Source organism: Epinephelus moara, chromosome 4, assembly GCF_006386435.1.
Source record: "Epinephelus moara isolate mb chromosome 4, YSFRI_EMoa_1.0, whole genome shotgun sequence".
Taxonomy (NCBI): Eukaryota; Metazoa; Chordata; class Actinopteri; order Perciformes; family Serranidae; genus Epinephelus; species Epinephelus moara.
The window spans coordinates 493,268-507,781 of NC_065509.1; the positions used below are offsets into that span (position 1 = coordinate 493,268).

General features: G+C 41.5%; 1 protein-coding gene across 3 annotated transcripts in view; it reads left to right on the forward strand.

Annotated features, from left to right (window-relative positions):
• LOC126389516 (storkhead-box protein 2-like) overlaps positions 1-14,514 on the forward strand; it is a 128,320-nt gene that overhangs the window by 74,134 nt on the left and 39,672 nt on the right. The window contains exon 1 of one of the 3 annotated variants that reach the window (XM_050043262.1): positions 4,923-5,121. The exons of the other annotated variants lie outside the window; for them this stretch is intronic. The gene's annotated coding sequence lies outside the window, so the exon portion shown is untranslated. Of the gene's footprint in view, positions 1-4,922; positions 5,122-14,514 lie in introns of those variants that run through there. 3 annotated transcript variants of the gene reach the window in all.

The following is a 14,514-nucleotide window of genomic DNA, read 5'->3' on the forward strand; positions in this document are numbered from 1 at the left end:
ACTTGTTCCTATTGACCAATCAGCTATCAGTCAGATTCAACAGATGTGGACAGCTGAGAGAAAAGCCTCTTTCTGATGTGGATCTGTTACATGGCTGTCTTCATCTGGCACTAATGTTTTTTAGACATTCAAGCAAACATGTATTAGTTTCAGAAATAGTTTCAGAAATGTTCCATGTTGTTGATCAAACAGGAAGGACTGTTAGGGATCTAATTTAGTTTGTGTCATTTTTAATCTCTAATGCATAAAAGGAAGCGCAAAGGGTCTCAATATGCTTCAAAGAAAGTGGGTCATGTGGTGTGTCACTGCTAGCAGCATGGCTCTCGGGATAGTCAATCAGTCGATTTACCACTTTGGTCAAGACTAAGGGCGGGTTTCCATCCAAGTGAAGTGCAAATTTGAACCGAAGTTTCAGAATGCCAGCAAAACAAAATGTGAATCATGTCCTTTTCCATCCACTGCTGATATGCAAATATCTGGAGTTGATTGATTGAAGAATTAGCGCCACCTTCTGCTTATCTCAATCAGGCGCCACTGAAGAAGAGGCGGCAACTAGATGATGTAATTAAAAAAGCAGCAGTCAAGCCTTAAACCAAGGAACACAGTGGATGTATAATAACAGAGAGCACAGTGGACAGTGGAAATAGATAGTTTTGTACAAGTAGTACTACAGCTGTGTCCTATAGGAATAGTTCTGGTATCACCCCTGTGTGCAGACAGAAGTGTTTTAAAAGCCATCCAGAGACATAGAGGGAAGCTTGCAGTGGCCTAAGTCATGACGTCATCATTTATTCACTGAGTCTGTCTCCACTGCACTTTGCATTTATCTTTTATCAATAGAGCACTCCAGGGATGACATTGTGTAGTCTCATTTAGCCACTTGTTAGCGACCACATTTTTTAAGACAGATATTTTAAAGTTCACATGTGGGGTATTTACTGATGTATTTTATGTAGTAGAACAAAATGTGAAAGTCTCTTAAGCTTGTGTTAAACACAGACCTTTTTTCAGGCATCTAACCAAGCCCATTCAAACTTCCACTGACTTCAAGACAAGTCAACCGGAGGTGATAAAATGCTAACTCATGTCCAGGCTTTAGAACCCATTCCGGGGCATATTTAGAGATTTTTTTTCTAGTTTTAGTTGTTTCTACTCACAATTTTTTAATGGTTGCTATGAACTTTTTTTCACCGATTTTCATTACAAATTTAAGGATAACAAACCTTTATTAATTGCAGTGGGTACTGATTTATGTAGATATATTTTACTGCTTATTTATTGATATCATTGCCTTTTAAATTTAATTCAGGCAGATGTATTTATATTTTTCTTTCAATGTGTATTCATTTGATTACTTATTAATGTAGTTAATGGTTTATATACTTATTTAATTAACAATTGATTAATTTAGTGGTCTATTGTTTATAATTATGACCCTTCTAGTCTTCGATAGTTTTCAGTCTGAATGCCTGTTTGAGCATCCGACAAGCAGTAGCCCTTTTTCACAGAGATGGCGGTATAGAGCTGCTGCGAAGTTCCTTCTTTATTCTTCCTTGGCATTTTAATACAGAGCCAAACAACATTCCTCGACCGCACCTTATATACAGCATGGCAAGGCGGCATAATGGTGCAATATTCCCACCTTGAACAGGCAGTGTAAAAAAAGGACTGCTTTGTGTGATGCATACTGATGCTCTCCTACTAATAGCTAGTTAGCTAAGAAGCTACATGCTATTGATGGAGACTGATAAACATTAAATGTTGTTAAAGGTGTTAAAATGATCCATTTACCAAATAACTACATGGTTTGTTCTTCTCAAGAGGTAAATACAACTCTTAGTAACAATTAGCACTAATTACTCATTGAAAACCTCTGGAAATGAAATCACTGTTCTGTTTCTTAGCATTTCCTGGCAGTCTTTTGAATTCAGTCTTATTAGGCCTTCAAGTCTTGTCAAAACTGTTGGAAATATTTGATTGCCATGTTGAATCATTCAGGTTCTTATGGGAGATGGTACATCCCTTCAATCTGACCAAAACGAATGCAGCTACTTTGACAGCTTTGACATGCTCCCTTGCTGCACTGTGTAAATGTTTGCGGATCAGAATGCTTCACTTGCTATTGGAACTGTATGGTGGCTGCTTGTTGCAGCATGATATGGGAGCAATGGGAGTTGTGGGAAGTGCAAATCAGGGGCCCTTGAGAAGAAAGAGGGAGTTCCTCCTCCCCTCATTTCACCTCTTTTTTTTTTCTTGTCAGCTAACCCCTGCAGTCCACCCCAGTTCAACAAGCCCCAACCAGCCTGATAAGCAGAGCTGTCTTTTTAAATGCTAATCACTCTCACATTATCACAGATGAGTCTGTCTGCCTGCCTTCTAATAACACTCAATACACCACCAATGTTTCTCTACCGGTCTGTTGTTTCTGCCTCTGGTTTTCTGTCACTTACCCCTTCATCTGTCCCTCAGCCCTTCTCTCCCTCTCACATTGACATGTCTACTTAAAGGGATACTACACCGATATTCAACCAGCCCTGTATTATAATAATGTGGGTAGTACGAGGAAATGAACTGGTAAAATTCCCTCCATCTAACCAGGGCGTAGATCTCCCTTCTCCCCCGTGAAACTCCAGCAAAACTCTGTCAGATGACGTATTTTCTGTCATTCAACTGAGTTTCGCTAGCTCCTGGGCTGTTGCTTGAACTATAGGCTGTACTTCTGCATTTTTGTGTTGTCTGCCACCCATGCCGCCACCGTAGACACAAAGAGCATAGAAGTGGATCAACAGACAGACCTGTCCCCCTTTCTCTCAGACACCAAACTCCAGTCACACAGTAAAACTAGGCAGTGCTAAACGCATAAACCAAGGTTATGTTGCTGCACTGCCTATTTCTCACCAAAAATGTTTCCAGAAACATACTTTAGTGCCCTGTTTAGCTGTAATATTTAGAGTTTGTGAACAGGAAGTGGGTGCTATACTGTTTCCTGAATAGTGAAAACAGACGCTAAAACAATGAGATAAAACTGTAAAGCTAGGCAGTGCAGATCAAATATAATCCAAAATTTTGTTACTGAGCTGCCTATTTCTAGCTTCAGATGTTTTCAGAAACATATTTTAGCTCACTGTTTAATGTAATATGAGACTATTTGTTACCACCCGGCTGCCATTATTTCAAATAGACGAGTTTGCATTATGTTACCAGTAGGAGCATTTATTGGTCAGTCTAGTTTTATGAAGGCCTTCTTTCCAGTGGTGAAATATGTCTTTAAAGGTGCACTTTCTTTTTCTATGTTAGTGTCTAAATGACCCTTTCAAAGCCTTCATGTTTGTACCAGCAAAGAGGTTGATATTTTGTGGTGCTGATGATGATGATGTTTGTAGATTTTTACGCCTCCATGCTGGTGATAGCCATGGCCGGAGCCATTATGTTTTTGGGTTGTCCAGATCAGCCACTCGGTTCTCATAAGACAATCCTTTTTTCTTTCTCTATGTTCTGCAGCCGCAGAGCTTTGAACTCCTCCACCTGGTCCAGGATGTTCCTCTGCTGTCAGACTTTCTCACCCAGGAAGTCAAGGGATTTCTTGATGTCATCTATCTCCTTGACCGAAGGAGTTTTCCTCAGGGCCATTGCGTTTTGTTGTTATGGATACGCGGCCAGCTGGTAGCCTAGCCGGCTAGTTAGCACGCTAGTTTACCCAGCCGCTGGCTTCGCCGGCTTTCAGAGTCCGTCTTCCACAAATTGATGTCGCAGTCCAGGCAGTGGTCAAAACCAGTAATCTCTGTCAAAAAACAGTCCAAGGTCCGTAATCCAAAATCAGTGATCAGTAAGCGAAATAACTTTCAAAAAGCCAGGGACGGTACACAGAGCAAACACAAGTGACGGCGACCAGAACAGGAAGTGAAGTGGAAGTGAAAATTTTATTGTTAAATTATTTAGGAAATGTGCTGATTTGCTTTATGTTTGAGTGTGAGATGTTCAGACTGATATCAATCTCATGTCAGTAAAGAGCAGGAGTTACGATGTGGTTAGCCTAGCTTAGCATGAAGACAAGAAGCAGGGGAAAGAGTGAGCCTGGCTCCGTCCAAAGTTCAAAAATACACCTATCACCATGTACCTTGCGGTTTAATGGGGGAGTTACACACAGAATCCATTTATCTCTCTTGGCGAGCAATAAATCTGACTTTGAATTAAAATCAAATCTGTATCCGGCCTCAAGAGTCAGTATCAATTTGAATATGTCTATATACATCTATACATGTAGATAGATAGATAATATACTGTAACTGCACAGCTATATTTATATAAGCAATCGTTTCATAGTTCTGGAATATTCTGTTGGCTCTGTGTGTGTGTGTGTGTGTGTGTGTGTGTGTGTGTGTGTGTGTGTGTGGGTGTGTGTGTGTGTGTCCTACATCCAGCCTTAGTGTTCTAACTGGGTCACACCAGAACCCAGCTGCAGTGCTGCAACACCGGCTAAGAGAGCATGTGCGGACACACACACACACACACACACACACACACACACACACACAGAGTGTAGCAGAGATGTATAAGAGCAGGGACATGCTACAGAGATCTTAAAAGGGAAAAGACGGTAGAGACTGTGTGTGTGTGTGTGTGTGTGTGTGTGTGTGTGTGTGTGTGTGTGTGTGTGTGTGTGTGTGTGCGTGTGTGTGTGTGTGTGTGAATAATAGCAACAAAAAGCAACTGGGGATGCGTTGTCATGGCAACCCCCTTGGCAGCCCGCCCACAAGCTTGTATGTCGGTGGGCATCACACAGTGAGGGAGGAAAAAAAAAAAAGCATGGGTGCAGAGTGAGGCAGTGTGTGATTGGTCACACCCCCTTGTCTTTGTGTGGCGCAAGGGATTGTGGGAAGCCCTTGACTGAATGCTCATTTGTGTGTGANGTGTGTCTGTGTGTCTGTGTGTGTGTGTGTGTGTGAGGGGAGGGGGAGGAGCAGAATATGTGTGTGTGTGTGAGAGAGGAGGATGAGCTAGTGTGTGTGTGACAGAGAGAGGGAGAGAGAGAGAGAGAGCTGCGCTACCATCAGAAGCTATACTGGGCTTTTTAACTGGATTCTGTTTTTTAACTAAGAGATTGGATTACTATCAGCCAAGGTTTGAATCTGCCTGTCACACTGTCTGTCTGTCTGTCTGTCTGTCTGACTCGGTCTGTCTCAGTCTGTATCACTGTTTCATTAGCTAGCCTGTTAGCAGCAGCAGCTGCTAGTTAGCATTAGTAGCATAGCATCTCAGCTCTACAGAGAGAGAGAGAGAGAGAGAAAGAGAGACAGAGAGACGAGTGATAGAAGGATAGATGCAAACGTACTGTAAGAGAGATAATGGCCTACACAGAACAAGAGAAATGGAGGGATGGAGGGAGAGAAATGGAGGGTGAGAGAGCGGGTGAGAGAGTGAGGGAGGGAGTGCATGACAAAAGGAGGGGGTGTGGTTTAGTGCTGTGGACAAAGGAGGCTGGCTGATTGTTTACTACCACTGCAGTGAGAGAGACATGGACGATCAATGTTCCATCATTCTCCCTCTACTACTCTTTCTCTCTCTCTCTCTTATTTTATTCTCTCACCACTCTGCTTCACATAGCTGCTCCCCTCTTCCATCCCTTCCTCTGCATCACAGTTTTTCTCTCCTAATCTATCTCCCCCTACATATCATCTTCTCTTCCTCCTCTCCTGAATAGCTTTCACTCTCTCTATGTCTGCCTCTCTCTCCCTCTCTCTGTTTTTGGATAGTGTAGTAGTAATGGAGTGAGCAGGGCTATAAGCTAACGGCTGCTGTTACAAAATGGCTCTTCTTTACCTCGAACTCAGTGATTTCATTGGCAGAGCTGGATCAGAAACACTGATGCTGTTGCAGATTGTGAAATCCAACAGCTGATGCTTTGACTCCAAACTGATGACATGTGTTTATAATGACGTTCTGCCTCTGTATACATGAGCTAGCTGCCTGCCATGTGACTTTGGTCAGTCTGTGCATTGTTCACCAGCAGTAACAGCTGTAAAGAAGCAGATGCAGACAGCGTGAAAAGCAGTGGTGCTAACAGAAGTAACAGCAGCAGAATTGGTTAAACTGCAGCTACAGCAAGCAAATATGTCAGTTCTAGAAACAACAATAGTAGTGCTAGTGGTGGTTGTTCTTAAGGGTTAGGGTATTTAACTTTTTTTCACAACTTGGGTCTAATAACATTAAGTTATTGGGACACTCCACAGATTTATTCAAAGATACCAACTGAGTTGTGGGTTAGTATAAGTCAGCCAATGAAAACAGTAATATAATGTCCTAATTTCTCCCTAGAGAGGAAATCTGTCCACAGCAGTCTTCTATGTGACTGGCTCTATTAAAAATGTAAGAAATCTAAAGCAAATAGTCATAAAATCATCCTAATATGTCACAGAGACTAAGGAATAATGTTCATATAACATACTGATCTCACCGACAACAATAGTACAGACAGAATATTCGCATTTTAAAAAAAAAATTTACGGTCCGCAAATCATGTTTATGTTTTGAATTTGTGTTTTGGCCTGTTGTGCCACCCACCGCCGTCTACCTGTCACGCAGTCAGTAGAGTCTCAGCATCAGTTACAGTTACGACTGAGCTACAGCAGCACGGCAAGCAGCATTAGCAGTGTCCCAGTACATAGCATTAGCAGTCTCCTCAGCTGTATCCCGGCAGCAGCATTAGCAGTGTCCCAGCATTAGCAGCCGGCTTCTCCTCAGCTGTATCCCGACAGCAGCGTTAGCAGCAGAGAAGCCGGACTTGCTCGAACAGTCCACTGGAAAACCAAAGATCAAGGACGCGGTGACGCGGCCCTGCTACGGCAGCCGCCCGTGGCCAAACAAATCAGTCTCCAGCTTGCCGCTGTCCAGCAACCTCGAATCTGTAGGGGAGGGGGGGGCGGACACGACTCGCGGCAGTGTTTTGAATTTGAGTGCAGTAACCGTTTTGGCCACATTCTTACACACAGCGCCTTTAACTGAAGAGCACATCAGAGCATAAGTAGTCCCTTGTTTGATGTGAAATATTTAAACAAAACATGCAAAACAAAGTATAGGGATGCACCTTCTTCATACAGATTGTGTTCAACATTGATCTGGATATGGATGTGCAGATTTTAAGGACAGCTTCCTTTTTTTTTTTTAAGTTTTTATATCAGTCTGTAGCTTCCAGTAGTATTCCTTACATATTCACATTCAAAAATGAAAATTTTAATCGCAGTGACATAACTGACGTAGGATTAAATATGATGTCGTTGCTAATAGGTATGGCAGTTTCTGTTAATTTTGTAATTTTGCTGTTTTTTGTTCTTGTTGTTTTTAAGAAAAAAAATAGAAGCAAAATGGCATGGATTACAAGGCTCGACATTTATGTTTGTCGGGGACAAATAAAGTCTATGTTTGGGCAAGTGGTTGTTCGATCAGACAAATGAAAGATAAATGTGATGCAGTGTTATTTGAAAATAAAGTGTGCACTGTATCACTAAAGTGGAGCTTTTCCAGCTGAGTTGCATACTAGAGTCTGTCTCACCACCAAGGGTTGAACAGGACTGATGAGATAAATCTGACATAGTGGACGCTATGGCTGGGTATCAGTGTTCAATACCTTTAAATAGTATCAAAACATCTCCAGTCAAACTATACCTTCATTTGATCCCTTTTGCACTGGGGGTCTGATCCTAGACCCTCCCGTTTCCTTGCGGGAACAGCAGACTTTCTGTTATAGCCATATCCAGAGCCACTATCCTCCCGGTGAACGGTCAGTGACATGTCCCAGTGGTCCCAACTAACTCACACCAACTCCAAAATGGCTTGTCTCCGTCGTTAAACCCATTGAAGAAAAGACGTGTGTTGCTAAACGTTAGCCCTGTCACTGTGTGTGTGCAGCTGGGCGAATTCTTACAACTTTCTTGCATCACATTTATGTCATTAGTTGAGCTCATGAGCACATTATGTTATATCACATGTGCATTAACTGCCACTTGCGCATTGTAAGTCCTTGGGCACCAATTAAACAAGAGAGAGCCATACAGGCAGCTGCGAGTGAGGAACCAAACACAGGGAGAGGCAAAGAATAGTATCTGCGTGTGTAGAACTCAACAGCATGCGCACAGAGCAGCCGCCACTTGTGCGAGACTGTCACGGTGCTCTCAAAGTTGTATTCTGCTCATGTGAATCAAACTGATTTTTGACAGCTGGGGGCAGAAACCAAGGGAGACACTGGACCTCTTATGATTGGTCAAGTTCGGTGCAGTCACATCTACACAAGGATTTATTTGTCAATGTACTTTAATTGACAGCTGTGGGTACAGGAAAGCTGGAGTTGGTGTTAACTGCAGAAGAAGAAGGAGAAGTGTTTCTGTCCTTAGTGACAATGTAGCACAACATCTCACGTCAATAAAGGAACATATGCATTATGTACATAATATATACAGTACCGGCACGGAAACTAACTGAAGTACTGCCGTGGACTCCACAGCTCCAAAATAACACAAACAAAGTGATTCAAGTAGCAGTAGACCATCAACTCCACATGTTCTTTGGGACAGAATTACTGTTTCTGTCAAAGGTGTATTTTGTCTGAGAGAGCCATACAAAAGCTTCAGTACCCTGTTGGAAAGAGCTGTCTGACAGCAAGGTAAAGCAGGGAAAATGTTCTAAATATGGGGTACGCTTTACAGTAACTGATACTGATTTTTTAGATGGTCCTTGTTTTATGTGGCTAAAATAACATTTTGCTTCATCCGTCATCCACAGCCACCAGAAACTTCTGACAGAAACAGTTATTTTTACCTCACAGAACACAGGGAGTTGCATGTCCACTGCTGCCTTAATCGGTTAGATTCTTTGTGTTATTATGTGATTTAAGGACCCAAACTACCTGGGCATCCACTGCAGTAATGCTACATTGCTTGGGTCTGTGCCTTGGTACTCCTGTCTGCTTCTCCACACTAGAGCCAACTGCCGTCTACTGTAGATAATACACTGTTGTATTATGGCTGTGCTATTATGGCTAACTATGGCTGTATAACATTACTTGAAATTTACAGTATAAATGCAGTATTATATTAAATTAAATCCTAGTGTGTCTTCACCTGGTTAAATAAAGGTTTAATGATGATAAAATAGCACCATCTTCCACCTCCATTTGCACATGATACAGTCAGTCATGCTGTCAGCAAACTGCTTGTGTGAGGGCTGTGGGAGGGGAAGGCACCAGTGCTGTAACCTACGTCACTGCTTTTTGCTTAGGGCTGAGTGGGAGTTTCCATTTGAAAAACACAGAAAAGGACACAGATGGAGTCAGCCTTTAAAAAAAAGGTATGACAACGTTCTGACTATTAGCTCTGGATGAGCTGTCGTATCTGAAAAGCATAGCCCTGATGATAATATCAGTGTTATCTCAGCTCGGCCATGGATCATTAACAGGCACATCCAAAGATTCTGTGTATTGCTGCGTAGCAATTGTCTGCAGAAAGACAAAAAAGTACCTGTGCACTGCTGTCTCATCTTCAGTTGTTCTTTTACTCCACAAGGGTCTGTTCCACTCTGGATCATCTGCTGTTGACAGTCAGCAGATAAAATCATATAGTGAGTGATATGTAGATTATAATCTGAAGTCTTCATATGCAGCTGCTTCCACTCATTCTTCTAAAGATTTTTAAAACATGTTTGATATTTGTGACTGACGGATGATGTCTCACGTGTGTCACCTGATGGAGACATACCTGTAAATTAACAGTTTTACCTGAAGTTAGCTTTTTTATACAAAGTCCAATCACCTCCAGTTCTCTCTGTATGCTCTACAGTTCTACATGCATTTCCATCAGGATCTCACCAAAATTCATTTTTCCTCCTTTTTTGGCCTTTTCGGCACAAATATCCCTGCATATGAACAGTGAGAGCTACTGGTTGGCGTCCATATTTGTTTTGGTATGAGAACATGTAACCGTTCTTGCCTATTTGCAGAATTTGCAGGGTCATCTACCTCCAGGACTCCAGTGATTCAGTATGTTTTAATGGTGCATTCCCTCATGGCTAAGTTCATGCTGTTGTCTGATTGTCAGATATTTTAAAAATCTATTCGAGTTTGTGCAAACAGTCTTTCTGTATGGTTTGTCCAGTCTTCAGCCATGCTAGCAGCTCTGTCAGGCTGTAGTTAAGCACTGCAGTGCTTTGAGCTAAATGCTAACAGGAGCTCACAATGACAATGTTAACACGCTGATGTTTAGCAGCTATGATGCATAACATGCACATCATCTTGGTGTGTTAGCATGCTAACATTTGCAAGTAAACAAACAGTACAGCTGAGGCTGATGGGAATGTCTTTAGTTTTGCTGGTATTAGGTCAAATAACAATATCTGACACATTAAAAGTTTGACCTGATGATGGCACTATGCTAAGTGATCATCACACTTGAAACACAAATGAATGATGAGCGGGACAGAAATGTCTGTGCTTAATATCGTGGCAGTCCAATTGTAGTGGAGATTTCAGTCCAGACTGAAATGGTGCACTGACAGAAAGACAGACAATACCATTACTAGAGTTACTGCCAGAGGGTGACACAGGAGTGGATTTTCACTCCTGTCTTTTTCCCAATCCCATGAGAAAGTTAAAAAAGTCCGACATCCCATCCCGAGATCAATGCCTCTGTCCCATCCTGTTCCTGGGTTGTGTTTTTAAATAAATAAATAAAAGAAAATAATGTATATATTACATTACGTCCTCATTACGTCCTCATTACATCTATGATAGACGTAGGCATTGGCAAGGTAACGTTAGATACACGGAAGAGGAGAGCGAGTGTAACATGCCAAGAAAAGAGTAGAAGAGAAGAGGAGTAAAACACGCTGCTGATTAACTCAACCGGAGTCGGTGATGACTGATGAGTTTTAGAATAAGGTTACAGTGCTAACGTTAGATAGTAGCGTTAATGTTACTAGTAAGTGGAAACGCACAAGGAAGATAACGTTAATGTTTCAGAGGCTACGCTACAGTAGGCTAACGTTAGCCATTAGCAACTGGATGCTGTGTTGTCATATAACGTGGTATATTATAGTAGAAGCAAACTAACACTAACATAACGTTACCTGTGCTGCACAGTAAGAGTCGAACGATCGGGGGTCAGTGATGACTGATGAGTTTTATTATATAACATAAACGCTAACGTTAGATAGTACTGTTGACTGGCAACAAACAAGGAAGATAATACGGATTCTCAGGCTACGTTAGGCTACAGTAGGCTAACCGTGAGCAACTGGATGCTGTGTTGTCATATATAACTTTATAGCTTATGTTAAATTAGAGGCAAACTAAAAATACCTGTCCAGCAGAAAGGGGGTGGGGGGGTGGATGTTACGCAGGCGGTTACGTCAGTGGGAGGCCTCCACGTGGGGAAGACAGACAGGACGCTCTGGCAATCATTTGTGGTCAGAAATTTCTGAGAACATTATGAGAATGGTATAATTATGAGTTTGTATCTCTGGTGGAATTCACTTACATTCTAGTGTGTCATCTGCTTATTAATAGCATTTTAACCTAAACAAAGAAAAGCGTAAAATTTCCGGAGAGGTTAAGTGTCACTTTAATACACCTGTTCAGCAGTATGTAAACATGTAGAAAAGTGATATTTCACTCTGCTCTGTCCGCAGTCTGTCATCCACCACCACTAATGTTGTGTTATAAACAAGCACAGAGAGATTTCCTTCTAATAGCAAATTGTTACTAACAAGCTGAAACAACCGCAACTGTTTTGCTCAGTTTGCCATGTATCTTAAAATATCTTAAAAACGGTAATGTGACCTGTAGGGAGTGACTCTCCTCAGCAGTAGAGGGAGGAGCAGAGAGGACAGAAAGACTGATACTGACTGACATCTGTGTTCTTTATTCTTTCTAAACTTCACTCAGTATTGTGATGTCAGGAATATGATTTATTTTATTGACATTTTAGATTTGTATCCAGTGAGATATTGAGTTTACATTGTGACTTTGCCAATTCAATATTACTGTTGCTGCTCTAGAAACAACATTTAGTTATCAGATATTCTGTTTTATTCCTGTTCTGAAATTATTCTTTTTTTGAATAATTCCTTGTAAAATTTACAGTATTAGCTGCTCCCTGACAGTCTCTTTCACATACTAGCAAAAATTGGTATTGTAACTGAAATATCCCCAATCAAATCAATATCTTATTGAATCGGAAATCTAATCAAATTGGAAATTGAATTTAATCAGGACCTTGTGAATTGAAATTGAATCGAAATTAGGAAATCAGTGCCAATACCCAGCCCAACCTGTTACAGTAGTTCACTGCAATTTGGTTAACAAATAATCATTAACAAGTATGGACATCTAAAGGTTTACTGTGCTTGTTTTTTGGTGCTGTGTCTGATTTTTGTAGGCTTCTCTCTGATGCTGCTTATGGTCTGTCACCTGGTCGCTACCTTTTTGTAAAGTCCCAACCTCACCTGTGCGCTGTGTCTTGAAACGTCCCCGACACAGCAAAATAAGAAGAACATTAATAAAATCCAGGCAGTGGGCAGAATCTCTGCAGATACATATACCACCACACACTGAGAGTGGCTCATAAGGATCATTGAGAGATATTACTTCTGTATGTGTGTATACATCTTTTTTAAAGAAAATCCTGCATAGCATACCTTTGATAGTGACTATACTGGGTAAAGCAGGTATAAATCATAAGTAGCCAGCCACACGTACGTTTGACCAATAGATTTGTCAACAAGCTTTTCTTTATTTCAGTCAAACCTCACTTGACTTCCTTTAAACCTTTTCAGAGGGAAGGAGCTCACCATATAACATGTTGTCAGGGAAAGTTAGGATTCAAAAGTGTTTTTGGCTGTTCAAAAAACAGCCGGCCGTCACAGGGAGCGGAAGACATTGTATTGTTCCAATCTGTGGACAACAGCACACATTTAACAGACAGTCTCTCCTGGAAGAGGTTCACAGTGTTGCACTCAGTGGTCACATGAAAAGTGACAGAAATAGTTGTGTCAAGAATGAAAAAAGAGTCCAAACCCTGGCTCCTTTCTCACATCCACACAGCTTACCAATCAATGCATGAAGTGTTTGTGAATGTCGGATTTTTGATTGTGGAAAGTTTCTGAAATGGTCGGACACTGCCTCCCGAATCCAACATTAGATGTGTGTGGGGGTGGGGGAGGTTCTGAAGCTATTTGACCATCTGACATGCAGTTCTGATGGAGCGTATACTGGCCCTTTAAGTGTATGAGAAGCAACAGGAAATGGCCTCTCAGTCAGCTGTTCTTCAGAGCACACACTGTGTGTGAAGGGTTTTAGGTTTGTCCCATGATTGCTTTCCATGTTGAGACTTGCAGCTGTGTGCAGTTAGTGTATGGAGGTGGCAGGGTGGCGGTCAGTGTTCAAGCAGAGTCCTCTCTAGCTGTGCTCTGTGGTTTGTCATCTGTCTCTTAAATCTTGTTCTGTATATTCATCATTTTTGAAAACATATATTCACTACTAATCTTTTTGTAGTTCAGCAACTCTTTGCAAGTGAACAAAAAACTCACATCATATACTGTGTACAAAACTGTAGAAGTCAGCATGGTGTAATTACCAACTTAATGGTCTTTGAAATGTACTCTATAGCTACTTTTACACTGCCTCTTTAAAGCAGGAATTTCACACCGTTATATCTCCTCACCATTCTGTATATAAGGTACAATCACGGAATTCGGGGACCGGGTTGTCAAACCTTTAAGCCAGCATTAGAGTAGTAAAAGAGCGGAAATAATGTCTGTATAAACAAGATGGCTGGCAGGACGGGATCATGGGTGGCACAAGTGTGACATTTTGACGACATGTTGAGACCCAGACACACAAAACCGTCATCGGATAAGTATTGGTGACAAGAGCTGGGCTTGACGCTAACTTTTTTCCCAAGGAGCACATGTGCTCCTAAGTTGAAAGAGCGCACAAAGAACTTTAGGGGCACAATGTAAATTGATCAAATTAATGTGTTTTCCGTAATAAACGTGATGCAAATAGACATTTACAAGCAAAATTATTTAATGAATTTGTATACAAAATGTACAGAAAGGTAAAATCATCGAGTTTTGAAAAAGTATTGCTATTTAATTTTGTCTTTAATGTTATTATCTTATATATATTATCTTTGCAATATGATTATCTTATATAATGTTATTACTATCCTAAAACATTCTCCAGGTCCTCTGAAACTCTGCAGAACTTATTTCCACCCTGCCCAGCAGCGGTACCATGGCGAACGGTCCCAAACTGCGGGGAGAACGGAGCAGGCTTCCCCGTAGGTCCGCCGCTTCCTCCACACTTTGACTTATTTCCACGCTGCCGACAGTGGGACTTATATTCATTGTGCCGACAGTGGCTTGGAAAACCGCCCATAACCGTGTCACACGGGGAAGAGGGAAGGTGGCTGGAGTTCCTCCAACATTTGCGGTTAGATTATCATATTTTTTTATTGACAAAAATAT